Source organism: Lepeophtheirus salmonis, chromosome 10 (assembly GCF_016086655.4).
Source record: "Lepeophtheirus salmonis chromosome 10, UVic_Lsal_1.4, whole genome shotgun sequence".
NCBI classification, from domain to species: domain Eukaryota; kingdom Metazoa; phylum Arthropoda; class Copepoda; order Siphonostomatoida; family Caligidae; genus Lepeophtheirus; species Lepeophtheirus salmonis.
Window position 1 is genome coordinate 17,789,465 of NC_052140.2, and position 12,966 is coordinate 17,802,430.

Consider the following 12,966-nt stretch of genomic DNA (forward strand, 5'->3'; position numbering starts at 1 on the left):
TATCTCTTTCTTTCTTCCTTCTTTCTCTCTTTTTTGAACCCTAAGGAGAGAGAAAGCCAAATCAGCCGACTCATAGAATGATATTTTTATTTCCTTTTTTTCCCCTTATTATAATAATAATAATAATACACAGCTTCACAGCTTAAGGATCGAATATTGTATTGAAATGAATCCATGAAGCGCGCTCTTTTTGTGCTTGACGGTAGTGCAAAAGAATTAAATAAATCCAGTCCATTGAAGCTTTACCCCCTCATTTCTAATACATTTAGAATTATAATTAAATTTGGTATATAGAAAGCTTTTACTTTTAATTTAGCACGTTTTATTATGAGCACATGTATTATATATATCCAAGGCAATTTTCTATCAATGTAATATGGTTTCAAAAGCTGTCATGCTCTAACAATTACCAACTCCGCACTTTTTTCAATGACATTGCATTAATATTCTTCAATATCTACTCTTGTTTCCGAAGGGAAACTTTATGAAAATAGAAAGTGTTTCAAAAAGTTCTTCACTTGCTAATTTTTCTCAAAAGTTCGATAAAATTGTGAATTAACTGGATTTTATATTCATTAATAGTGTATATTGTACACAAGATATGCCTTTCACTAGAAAAAAAGTCTTTAACTACAAATATATACAGTACATATTCGATCTCATTGAAATGACAATTGCTTAATGATTAATCTTTCTAAAAATAGAAATTGAATTATAATTCAAACTGGTAAAGATATGAGCACTTAAAATATCAATTAAGCTCCAAATACGTTATTAATATGAGGAAATTATTGTGCATTTCAGTCAAAATAAGCGCACGCCAAAAGAAGATGCTTGTTTATTTGAGTGTTCCCTGTATATTCTTTGCCTGCACCTCACTCATACACAGGGAAGGAAGATCGACTCTTCTTGCTGCTGCTGCTTCTAGATTCAAAAAAGAAACAAAAGAATAGAAAAGGAAAGGTTTCCCTTCTTTCCCCCATCACGACAACGACAAGGTTTTCACCAGATGTGTACTACTACTATAGTATATAAAATATATTTATTATATTATATAGAATTTCCGTTTGGTAAAAAAAAATTGTATTTTTCATATAAGGAAAAAACATAATTGTTGTTTTGTTGAAATGCATTATTTATATATTAATAGAAGTAAAAAAGGCGTTCATATACATAATTATTTCTGAAATAATAATTTTGAGGGGATATATGGCTATTAGCACTAATATAAGGAGTCTATCAATTAGTAACATAGCAGGTGTGATTAAGTAGTTGTGAATTAACCACTTCAGAGTGACAGTTTTTAAGAGACACAAATATATAAGTCATGTTTACTATCAAAACACAGTATATCATTTTATGGTTAATAGGATTCATTACTGTACTGTGTACAGGGGCAACATCCGGTTATATTACTACATAAAATGGGATAGGAGCAGGGGTGGTTCATATGGAAGTCGACAATTCATAGAGCATTATATCATTTTGAAAGTACACAATTGTATCAAAAAATTGTCATTTTCTTGTGATTGCAACAACAGAGTTTTTAAAGATATGTATTATTTATATATAATATATACGCAATCCATATCAATTATAATACATTTTGTAGTCATTGAGTGAAATAATAAAAAAGAATACGCAGACACGTCATTCTTTAAATATTTCTCGATGTTGCAATAACTAGTAAATAAAGAAATATATTGTAATGATTATAAATGATTTCGTTTCCTTTAAAATAATTATTTTACACCATGACGTAATCATTTCTTTTTCATCTTCCTAGTTTTTTTAAACAACAGGTTTCACTTATGTAGTTGTCAATATATTGTGTACAAGTCACAACTTGTACAAAAGAATTGTACAAGTTGCAATCAATAAATGAGATGAAGAATTTACAATTGTACTCGAAAATAAAAAATAGGATAGATCTTCATTGTATCGGATCTGGATCGATTTGGATCTTTAGAAATACATATTTGAGTAAGCTTTGGGTACCCTTTGTTTCGAATCTAGATCCGAAACCAAAAATGAAAGATGGATACTTTTCTCGAATTTTATGAACATTTTACTCGAAGTTCAGAACTTAAAAAATAGCATCTGGGTTTATTTTTACTGATGCCGAAACAATCAATGCCCTAATGTTATTACTATTTGAACATAATCATTAATTACTAGAGGTAGTACCTAGTATTACCTGGAGTAATTAGACATCGGCTAAAAGACAAATTTTGCTTTAATACTATAGAACAGGGGTCGGGAACATATTGCTTCCCGAGCCAGATATGTCTCTATTGATGACTGCATCTGGCTCGCAGACAAATTTTTAATTTCAAAAAATGTGGCAACCGTGCTGGTAGCTAGTATCGTCAGTGTAGCATAACATTATTAGGGGTGTCCACATGGGGAGCCTGGAGAGCAACCCCCCAAAAAAAAAAAAAAAAAATACTGAATAATTTTTGGTTTTTATTAAAAAAATTTTGTCAAAAAGAAAAAAATTCACGTGAAAATTGGGGAACTTTTTTTTTAAGGACTTCTTTTCTAAAAAAAAAAAAGTTATTCGGGCAAGTTATGCAGCAGAGCAAAATTTTAAATTTTTGTAAATTAAAAAAAAAATCCAAAAGCCCCCCCCCCAAAAAAAAGTATATATAGATATAAACACTATCTTAAAGATAGTCAATCAAAAATTAATAGTATTTTATTTATATTTAGCTTGTTTATGTTAAAATTCTAAACTAACACAATCTATTATAAATATGTAATAGGTAAATTTCTATTGTAAAAACCTCCTTGTATACAATACATTTTTCTTGTTTTCTGTCCATTTGAAAATCCAACATAACCATATGAAAGTACTGATTTTGGTAAATATAAAGCCATTTTTTCAAATGATTGACGTGATTTATTTATTGTCATTGCAATTTATCTTGCCATGTTCCTTCTTCTACCATGAATCATGATGAAGATTGAAGATACATAGACAGATTAATTCACTAATCATCTTCGTAATTCCCTTTTTTAATTCGTATTTAATAGACGTTCTCTCTTTTCCGTTAGTAAAATAATTTGTTTTGGATTTTGGATTTTTTTGGTGGATTTTCGAATCAACAACCCATACCTTCAAAAAACTTTGAGACACGGGAAATCGATTTTGTTTTATAAAAAAATCAACTTATTAGGAAAAAAACAAACTAGCCATCCAGAGCCCCAGAATCTGGTCTGATCAGAATTAAACATAACCTTACGTACGTAACTCAAAATTTTGAACAACTTATATTATTGTCTAAAGTTTCGCCTTGAGCATTTTTGCCTGGTACAGATTCGCCTTGAAAGTTTTTGGCGTGTAGTGCTTTCTCAAAGAGACGTTTTTGCCTTGTACTGTTTTACCTTGCAACGTTTTTGCCTTGGATAATTTCTTCATAGTTATATAGGTTTGTTAGTGGAATTTTTACCCTTGTATTCACAATGGTGGGCCATGTGTAGCTATGCGATGTGATCTTCAAAAATGTATTAAATGATTCTTTAGACAAATCATAATGAAATATAATTTCAAAGGCCTTTGATGGTAATATACAGGAAACTCTCATAAAATTGACAACTGTTTTTGTATACTATCTTTCTTCTATATATTGAGAGTTGAATATAAATAAACTGGAACCAATAAAATATTCGGAATCATGCCATAAGTTAAATATTTTATGAAATTGTTAATAATGATTGATTTACTTATAATGTTTCAATACTGTTTCTTTTAATAAAGAAGTGAAGGTTAAATATATCACAATTTATTGTACTATACAATAGAAAGGGGTTTCTGATCGTTGTTCTATATATTATATACTTTTCCACATACTCATTTTAAGCGATTTGGATTTCAGTACAGTATTTGTGATCGTTTGAGTATCCGAATTAGTTCACTGAGCAACAATTTGTATTTCTTCAAATGGAAATTGAGGATTTTATTCTTCTGTATCTTTTGAGAAAGAAACTTTGATGAAAGATGATATTGTCCGACATAAGATTAGAAATTCTTGACCATCAGAGATATCTCCAGTTCTAACATTCCGCTGCGATGATTCTCGAGATATTTTAGTAAGATTAGCTGACCAATTGCACGATTTGCTTTAGTTTGTTAGAATTTCAAAGTCCCCGATCTTCAATGTCTCATTCTATGGATGGACTCTCTGACTTTTTATGAGTTTTAAATAGACTGTCAAATAATAATTATAGTTAGTTACATTTTAGAAAATGATATTCCAACTTTAAACCTAATCTTATAAAATCCTCAAATCTGGACAACTCTATAGCTCAATTGGGCTCTTATATTTGGCATTTATCAACCACTAAAAAGGATGCTTTACTTCGGAAGGATCATGAAATTATGTTTTTCTTCCATTTGTTAGGATCCCAAATCATCACAGTGATAGGAAGATGGTTAATTACTACATAGAATCACAAAATATGCATAAGATATAAACACACAAGATTGCAAGATAATTTACTCCCGAGGCACAGGTGAAGGGTCGAAGCGAGCACAGCAAAATCTATGATTTTGATAACTGATAAGTTAATGAAGTATGTTGATGTATTATATAAATATTAAATATATCATATTCACAATTACATGTAGACTTTCATGGACGAGATCCCTATTTTGATCTATAATTCTAGTACAATCATTGATGTAAATAGATATTTCAATATCTCGTCATGGCATTTTGATGAAAAAATGGACTGCATATGAATACCAATGATTCTTCGCAATGGACTGTGGTAATAACATTCCGTTATTTCTTCCCAATGCTTTGAAACCTACGTATTATAATTTGAATAATTGTGAATACAACAGTAAAAATTCCAACAAAACCTATACAACTATGAAGAAATAGCATTTCCTCTATTGTTATCAAAGACAAAAAAGTTCCAAGGCGAAAACGTCACAAGGCAAAACAGTACAAGGTGAATGCGTACAAGGCAAAAATGTTCCAGGCGAATTCTCCTGACACGATATTTATCATAGTTTTTCTAAGCGGGACGTACATCACACACACACACACATAAATTATTTTAATAGTGTGTAGGATATATAATCCTGCAGATACTCTCGGTTATAGTTCTGTTTTCCTATTGTGTGAATGAACAATGAATGCGGTAGGCATGTTTATACACAATATTAATAAAAATTCAGAGACTTAATGTACTTTAAAAGTGTTGGTCTAGTATAAAATGTACACATTTACTTGCATTTAGTGTTAAACATATTGTATTCCTCCCACGGAATTACATTTTAATATATGTGGCGTTCATGGCTCCTTCAGCCAAAAATGTTCCCAACATCTGATATAGAAGATAACAAGTGAAGAAAATCCAGTATAGAATGGGCATGTTAAAAAAAGAAATCGAAAATTAACATGGTAACCCTAACAATTTGAAGAATGTTTTGGAGGAGAGAAAGAATAATACTCATGATGTTTCAATAAATCAGCTACATTCAACTGTAACAAGGTAGGGGGGGGGGGAAGGAAATAAACAATGAAATTTGCTAGAATGACTCCAATGACAATCTCCAAATCTAGCCTGAGCCCAACATGGGCTTATAATTATAACTCCACAACAAATCCTCTTTTATGAGCACACACAAACGTTCAAACAGGTTTTGAATATAATTGAATCTATGTATTTAGGAAAGGATGCCCACTACTCAAAAATTAAATAATAATGACAACAGCTAAAGAAAAGAAAATTCATTCTTCTCCTTGCCAATTCCAAAAAAAAACCTGGTCGGCTAAAAAAATTACTGGATTTACATCACTGAAGATAAGAAATCCTTAGTGTTACTTTCCGTTCCGTTTTTCATGAGTGCAACTACTCTATACAATAATTAGGGATGTAAAGATTGTCCAAATATTCATGAGCATTCATTTAAAAAATTGTATATTGTCGTAATTTGCAAGATATTAGTGATCTTTATAACTTTTCTCCCTATTTCGAAAATTCGAACGTATTAGCAAGAAAGCAGCACTACACATTATTTAGTTATCTTATTCATTAGATATGTCGTCTTTTAAAGTTGCCAACATATGTATACTTTTCTTTTTTATTTACATTCACGAGACTTTAGACAATTTTCTCCATCTTTGACACTATAATGAAAAAATAATAATAAGAGTTAGGAAAAAAAAAATTATGTTAAGATGACTAATGAGCGATGAGTTCTTTACTCTTTAAAGGGCTGACTTATAAAAAAAATAATTTCAACATAACAAAGTTTTTATTTAATTCAAATCTTATCAAATGATAAAAATCCAGTGTAGAATAGGCATGCTAAAAAAAATAAACCTAAAATCAACATGGTAACCCTGACAATTTCAATAATGTCTTGGAGGAGATAAAGAATAATGCTCATGACGTTTCATTAAATCAGCTACAATCAGCTGTGACAAGGGAAGAAGGAGAAAAAAGGATATAAACAAGGGCATTTGCTAGAATTACTCTGTTATCGATCCCCAATTCTACTTTGAGTCCAAGAAGAACTTACAATTATAACCCTGCAACAAATCCTCAGGGGGTTACGCTTCATCTTTTATGAGTACACACGAATTTTCAATCAGGGTTTGAGTATAGTTGAATCTATTTGGGAAAGGATATTGACTACTCTGGAATTAAATAATAAGGACAACTGCTATGGAAAAGAAAATTCATTCTTCACATTACCAATTAAAAAAAAAAAAAAACGGCCAGCTAAAAAATACACCGGATTTTCATCATTAGTTATGATTTAAAAATTTGGTTTACGTTTACCTCTAGCACAATTGTAATTTTTGAACGAGTATGAAGCAAAACTTTTTGATTATGGGTATTATAATAAACATATAGAAATAATAATATATTTCTATAATCAAATTAAGATTATCTTGTATTACAATTTTTTTTTGTCACTTCACTTTCCTTGATTCTATCAAGCAATAAGTGATCGCACATAGACCGTTTATTAAATAAAGACGACATTATTAAACTTCAGTTGAGAAAAGTAGAAGAAAATTAAAAAAAGTTTTTCTTTTTTAGTTATTTTCTTTTTACTAATTATCATCTTTATATAATAATATTAATTTAATATTAAATTAGTAACTACTTTACACATAGATATACATAGATCCTTCTTTAATTTTTAAATACCGACTTCTTTTTTTGCTTTCTTTGATTTGGAAGGGAATATCATGGGCCATGGCTCTTGCTATAGAGTATTTGTCTTAAATTTTTGTAGCAAGTATGTTTGATGTCATTTCTAACTTGATCAAAGTATAAAGTTAATGGTACGAGTTCTTCAGTTAGGTACCACAAATGTCCGAGAATGCCTTGATTGCTGCATTTACACAAGTTTTATTGATCTTCATATAACTGTAAAGTTATTGACTGGTATGAGATAATTAAAAAGTGCTGCTGAAGGAAGTGGAGCCGTAAACCACCACGACAGGTAACCAAAATTAAAAAAGCTTACAAAGCAATTTAGTTTCTGCTGCTGTCAAGTCATAATTACAGTCACCTGAGGTAATACTTGATTTTTTCTGAGCAGAAAGGATAAAGAAGCTTAGACATCCAACTTGCTTTTTGTAAAGCACCAGGTCAGATAAGCTGTCGAAATCTTTATCATTTCCCTCACTTATGTGGAGAATTACCAGGTTTACCAGTCCCTTTAAAATCACCTCTAACATAAGTCTTAGTGGACAACGTTCTGCAAAGCTGAAGGATATATTCTTCTTCTTTTCTATTCTATCGTTCAGAGATGGATAATTGATGTCCTTGATATCACAACAAAATAGTGACTAGCCTAAAGATTAGTTTAACCCTGGTTTGTACCCGTTCACCCTTTTTCCGTTCAGTCATTCATTTTGTAAAAACTTTCCGTTCGCCGTTCATTCGTTCATTTTTTCCCCGCTCAATCGTTCATTTTTGAATTTTTATTTCTTCATTTAATATTTATCTAGTATAAAAAGTCCAACCCCGAAAAAAACAACTCATATAAAACCCTTTTTGTTTCGTAAACGTTAAAATTAGCCTCAAGGGCGTAGCTAAATAAAAGAAAAACAGGCAATCCCAGGGATCCTAAAATGATACTTTCAATGTTTACAAAATTGTGTCCAATTTTTTGTCATTGTATTTGTTTTTTTTAATAGCCTCAAAATACAGGTAGTACATTTATTCAAGACCTCCTTTAAAAAATAACTGAACCAAGATATTTTTCTGAGTTACCTTATTTACTGGAAAGGTATATCCGTGGCAAAGACAAGATCACTAATTCTTTTTTTCCTTATTATGAGTATAATTATAAGTAATATTTTTAATGGTAGCTAAAATATAGTATATTTAGTATATTTTTTTTCAATCCGTTGCTTCGTTTAATTGCAACATTTTCTGGAAAATAAGTCATCTCAATATAGTCTTCAAAATTACAAATGAAGTGTAATGGATCAAATAAAAATTATAACGGACTAAAAAACATTTATTTGTCAAGTAACTTGTAAAGTTTTCATTTAATCTGTTAATGAGACGTACATCAATTTTATCCCGACATTAGCACCTATAATCTTAATTACTCTACAATATCCAGAAAACATAGGATCAAGAGAAAAGACACAAAAAAGTTAATTGTTACAAATGACTCATGATCAAAATTTGTAATAAAATTTTTCAAAGTCTGATTTGATGAATTAATACTTTGCCTTAATTTTTAACCTCTTTTTTTTCAATAATTATCATTTATCATCTGGAGAGCATGGGAAGATATTCATATACTTGAATTTTCTACACCAAAATCTGTGATCTAATAAAATATGATATTTCAATAAAACAACACAACTTTCTTAAACATCACGAGAATTGAATGAATTTTTCTGGAATTACAGAGTAGAGTATTGTGCAAAAGTTAATATGTTTAAATACCTGCAATTGAATTGTATAATATGAAATTCGAGTATATGAATATCTTTCCACGCTCTTCAGACAATTAATGATAGATATTGAAAAAAAAAAGAGAAGTTAAAAATTAAGAGAAAGTACTTTCATACCGTTCAGCAGAGTGTTCACTATTTTTTAAAGTTGACCAAATTCAAAATTATCATGGATCATGAGATGTGTTTAGGTGTTGGTAATAACCTCCTAATCATTTCTTTTCTGTGCCATCAAAAATCGTTACCCTCCATGCAGTCAAAGTTCCAGCGTTTCGGAAGTACTTCAAAATGAGTTCAAATAAAAAAAATAAAAAAATCTTATTATATTTAAGGCATAAGAAAATAAAAACTTGTTAGTAATTTTTTTGACTTAATTATGTAGTCGGTTTTGTAAGTAAAAACTCATTAAGTAACTATTGACGGCATACAAATATAAATAAATAATTATGGATTTTTTATTTAATCAGCTACTTATATATTTAAATTTTTTCAAGAACAAGATAAAAATGGCGATAAATATACATAGTTTTTAAATCTTTGAATAATCAGAAAATTAATTCATGAAATTAGTCTTTTGAAAGTTTTTATTCAATTTTGATCTTGAGTGATTTGTAACAATTAAATTTGTTGTGTCTTTTCTCTTTATCATATGTTTTCCAGGATACCTTCGTTGTTGATGCTATATATCTTTTAACGATTTGAGAATCACACGGGATATTAGGTAGAGCTAAATCTTCATCTTGAGCACATCTTAACAATTCATTTTTTTTTTGTATCAAATATTAGAAGATGTTAAGCTTAGTAATTTTCAATATTTGTATTCAAGTTTATGAAATCTAGGTAACTAGTTAGACGCCTAATTATAAATTATTTTTTTTATTGAAAATAAAATTTGCTCGATCCATGTTTGATGTGAGGGAATCTTTATATGAAGGATAGTAGGACCATAGACATTTAAAATCATATTAACAAGCCTTTTAAGATCAACTGATGGATTTTTTGAATGAATAATCTTAAAAGAGTAGAAACAGTAATAATTCATCTCGCATCTTACACTGTTCAAGGATGTTTTTCAAAAAAAATATCAGGTACATCTTTAGTACAATTTGACAAATCTGGACAAAGTACTATTGATCTCTGCTCAAACATTAATATAAATATTCATCAATGTCTGGTACACTTCCTTTGATGGCCAAAAATGTTAAAGTGTACGTTTTACATGAACAGTTTGAAATTTGAGAGCTGTACAAGATTTTGGTCCTTTTGTTTTCGTTTTATAATATTCAAATATTTTTTTAAAGTCAATTCATTCATGTGAAGTAAACAAATAAACAACATCAAAAACAAATAAATTCCAGAAAACATATGATCAAGAGAAAAGACACAAAAAATTTAATTCTTACAAATCACTCATGATCAAAATTTGTAATAAAATTTTTCAAAGTCTGATTTCATGAATTAATTTACTGACTATTAAAATTTTTTAAAAACTATGTATATTTATGAGCATTTGTATCTTGTTCTTGAAAAAATTTAATTATATAAATAGCTGAATAAATAGAAAATCCAAAATTATTACCTTATATTTGTATGCCGTCAATAGTTACTTCATGAGTTTTTACTTACAAAACCGAATAGATAATAAAGTCAAAAAAATTACTACCAAGTTCAAAAAAATTATAAAATAAGTTTTTCTTTTCTTATGCCTCAATAAGATTTTTTTCTTTTTTTAATTTGATCTCATTTTGAAGTACTTCTGGAACACTGGAACTTTGACCGGATGGAGAGTAACGGTTTTTGATGGCACAGAAAAAAAAAATAGGACTTTATTAATAACATCTAAACTTATCTCATGATCCATGATAACTTTGATTTTGGTCAACTGTAAAAAATAGTGAACACTCTACTGTTCAGTAATAAAGATTGAAGGTGCTAATGTCGGGTTAAAATTTATGTACTTCGCATCAACAAATTAAATATAAACTTTACAAAATACTAGATAAATAAATGCATTAACGTCCATTATACCTTTTGTTTAATCCATTATTGTGATATTGGCGATTTTTAAGGCTATTTTGAGATGACTTATTTTCCAGTGAATGGTGCAATTAAACCAAGCAACAGATTGAAAAAAAAGACTAAATAAACTATTTTTTAGCCACCATCAAAGATAATAATTATAATCATAATTAGAAAGAAAAAAAAGATGTGGTAATCTTTGGAAAAAATAGTGAAAAAGTTACCTCTTATTGATAATAAGAAAATGAACGTCAAAATGAAAACCGTTCTTATTTTTATCTTGTTCATTTTTTTCCGTTTGTCGTTCATTCGTTCAAAAAATGAACGAAAAGGGTGAACACTATTCGTTTTTCCGTTCAATGTCCAAGGCTGGTTTAACCCGACACTCAAATATTGACCAATTATACTAATGAACAAAGCGTGACCTATGAATGCAAATTCGTCAATCAGTAAACCTACTTGAAACAAAAAAATGAAAACTTACGCACTAGGCAGTAAAATTTTACATATGTACTAGTAACTGGATCTATACATGTGTTCAACTGACGTTATTGCAGTACTATTGAAAAGGCCATCTGATTCTGACGGTTATTTATAATTGGGGGGGGGGGAACTGCAACACTCAAAATGTAGTTATTTTTTTGTTTGAATATAAATACAATATTTACATTCTAAATTTAAATTTATGTTATATTAAAAGGATAATTAATAAGAAAAAAAAGGAAGAAAGGTGTTCATTTCTTTAATTTGTGCACTGAAGTTTAATAATGTATATTATGGTAATAGGTAACTTCTTACAAAACATATTCGTATAAGGACAATTCGTATAAAACAATTTCGTATAAATTTATACAGAAACGGGGTATTGTTTTTTCAAGTTTTGTATCCCGTTTTGGGACCCGGCAGTGCCCGAAAACATCCCCGACATTCGGGGTACAATGGGGGTTGTGAAGGACTGTTAGTAGTTACTTAAGTATCGGTAGTACCAGAAAACGCCACTAACATTGAGGGTACAAAATGACAATTCATAAAATCTATGCCCAGTTTCCTCATAAATTTATACGAAATGGTTTTATACGAAATTGTTTTTATACAAAATGCCCTTATACGAATTGTCCTTATACGAAAATATTTTTACGAAGTTACCGTACACCGTCTATTATATTTAATAAATGGTCTAGGCGCGATCACATATTGCTCTCTACAATCAAGGAAATTAGTCACAAAAAAAATTATAAAATAGCATACTCTTTTTTTTTTGTGCATAGAAGTATTTTTTTATAAAACATGTTTTTAAAATAATGCAAAAAATTTTTTTTTTCTTCATACGTGTTTAGAAATTGCAATTGTTCTAGAGGTAAACATTAACCAAATTTGGCATTTGTGTTCTACCAACCTTTTTGCAGTATCAAAATTAGATTCCGCTGATTCTGACAAGGATTTCTGATTTCGAGGGTAACAGCATCACGCTAATGCACATGCCTGCAATTCTTCTTCTTATATAAAAAATGTTTATATGATATACATCAGGGAGTACTATATACAGTACACCCTCTATACACTATATGCACTCGCCTGAAATATTCATATATACGACTTCATTGTTATTTCTTTGTTAAAAATATATTTATTATATACATCATGGAGCCTTATATACATTGCATTCAAGCAGACAGAAAGACAAACTTTGCTTTATTTATATAAATACGTATATGTTCCCTCCTCAAGAATGAAATTGTAGGGATTAACTACTTGATATAGAGAACACACTACGGAGTAGTGAAAAGATTATGTACGAAGGGTTTAAAGGCAAATCAAGGACTATATTAAAAGATCTTAATATACACACTGAATATAAAAACCGAGGTACACATAAAATATTACTTCAAAGTATACACATAAAATCACAAGTAAAAACTTGAAATAGATCCCGTCTAGATCTACTAGACATAAACACAAAAATATATAACAGAAATCATAATAGAAACAATTTTAAAAA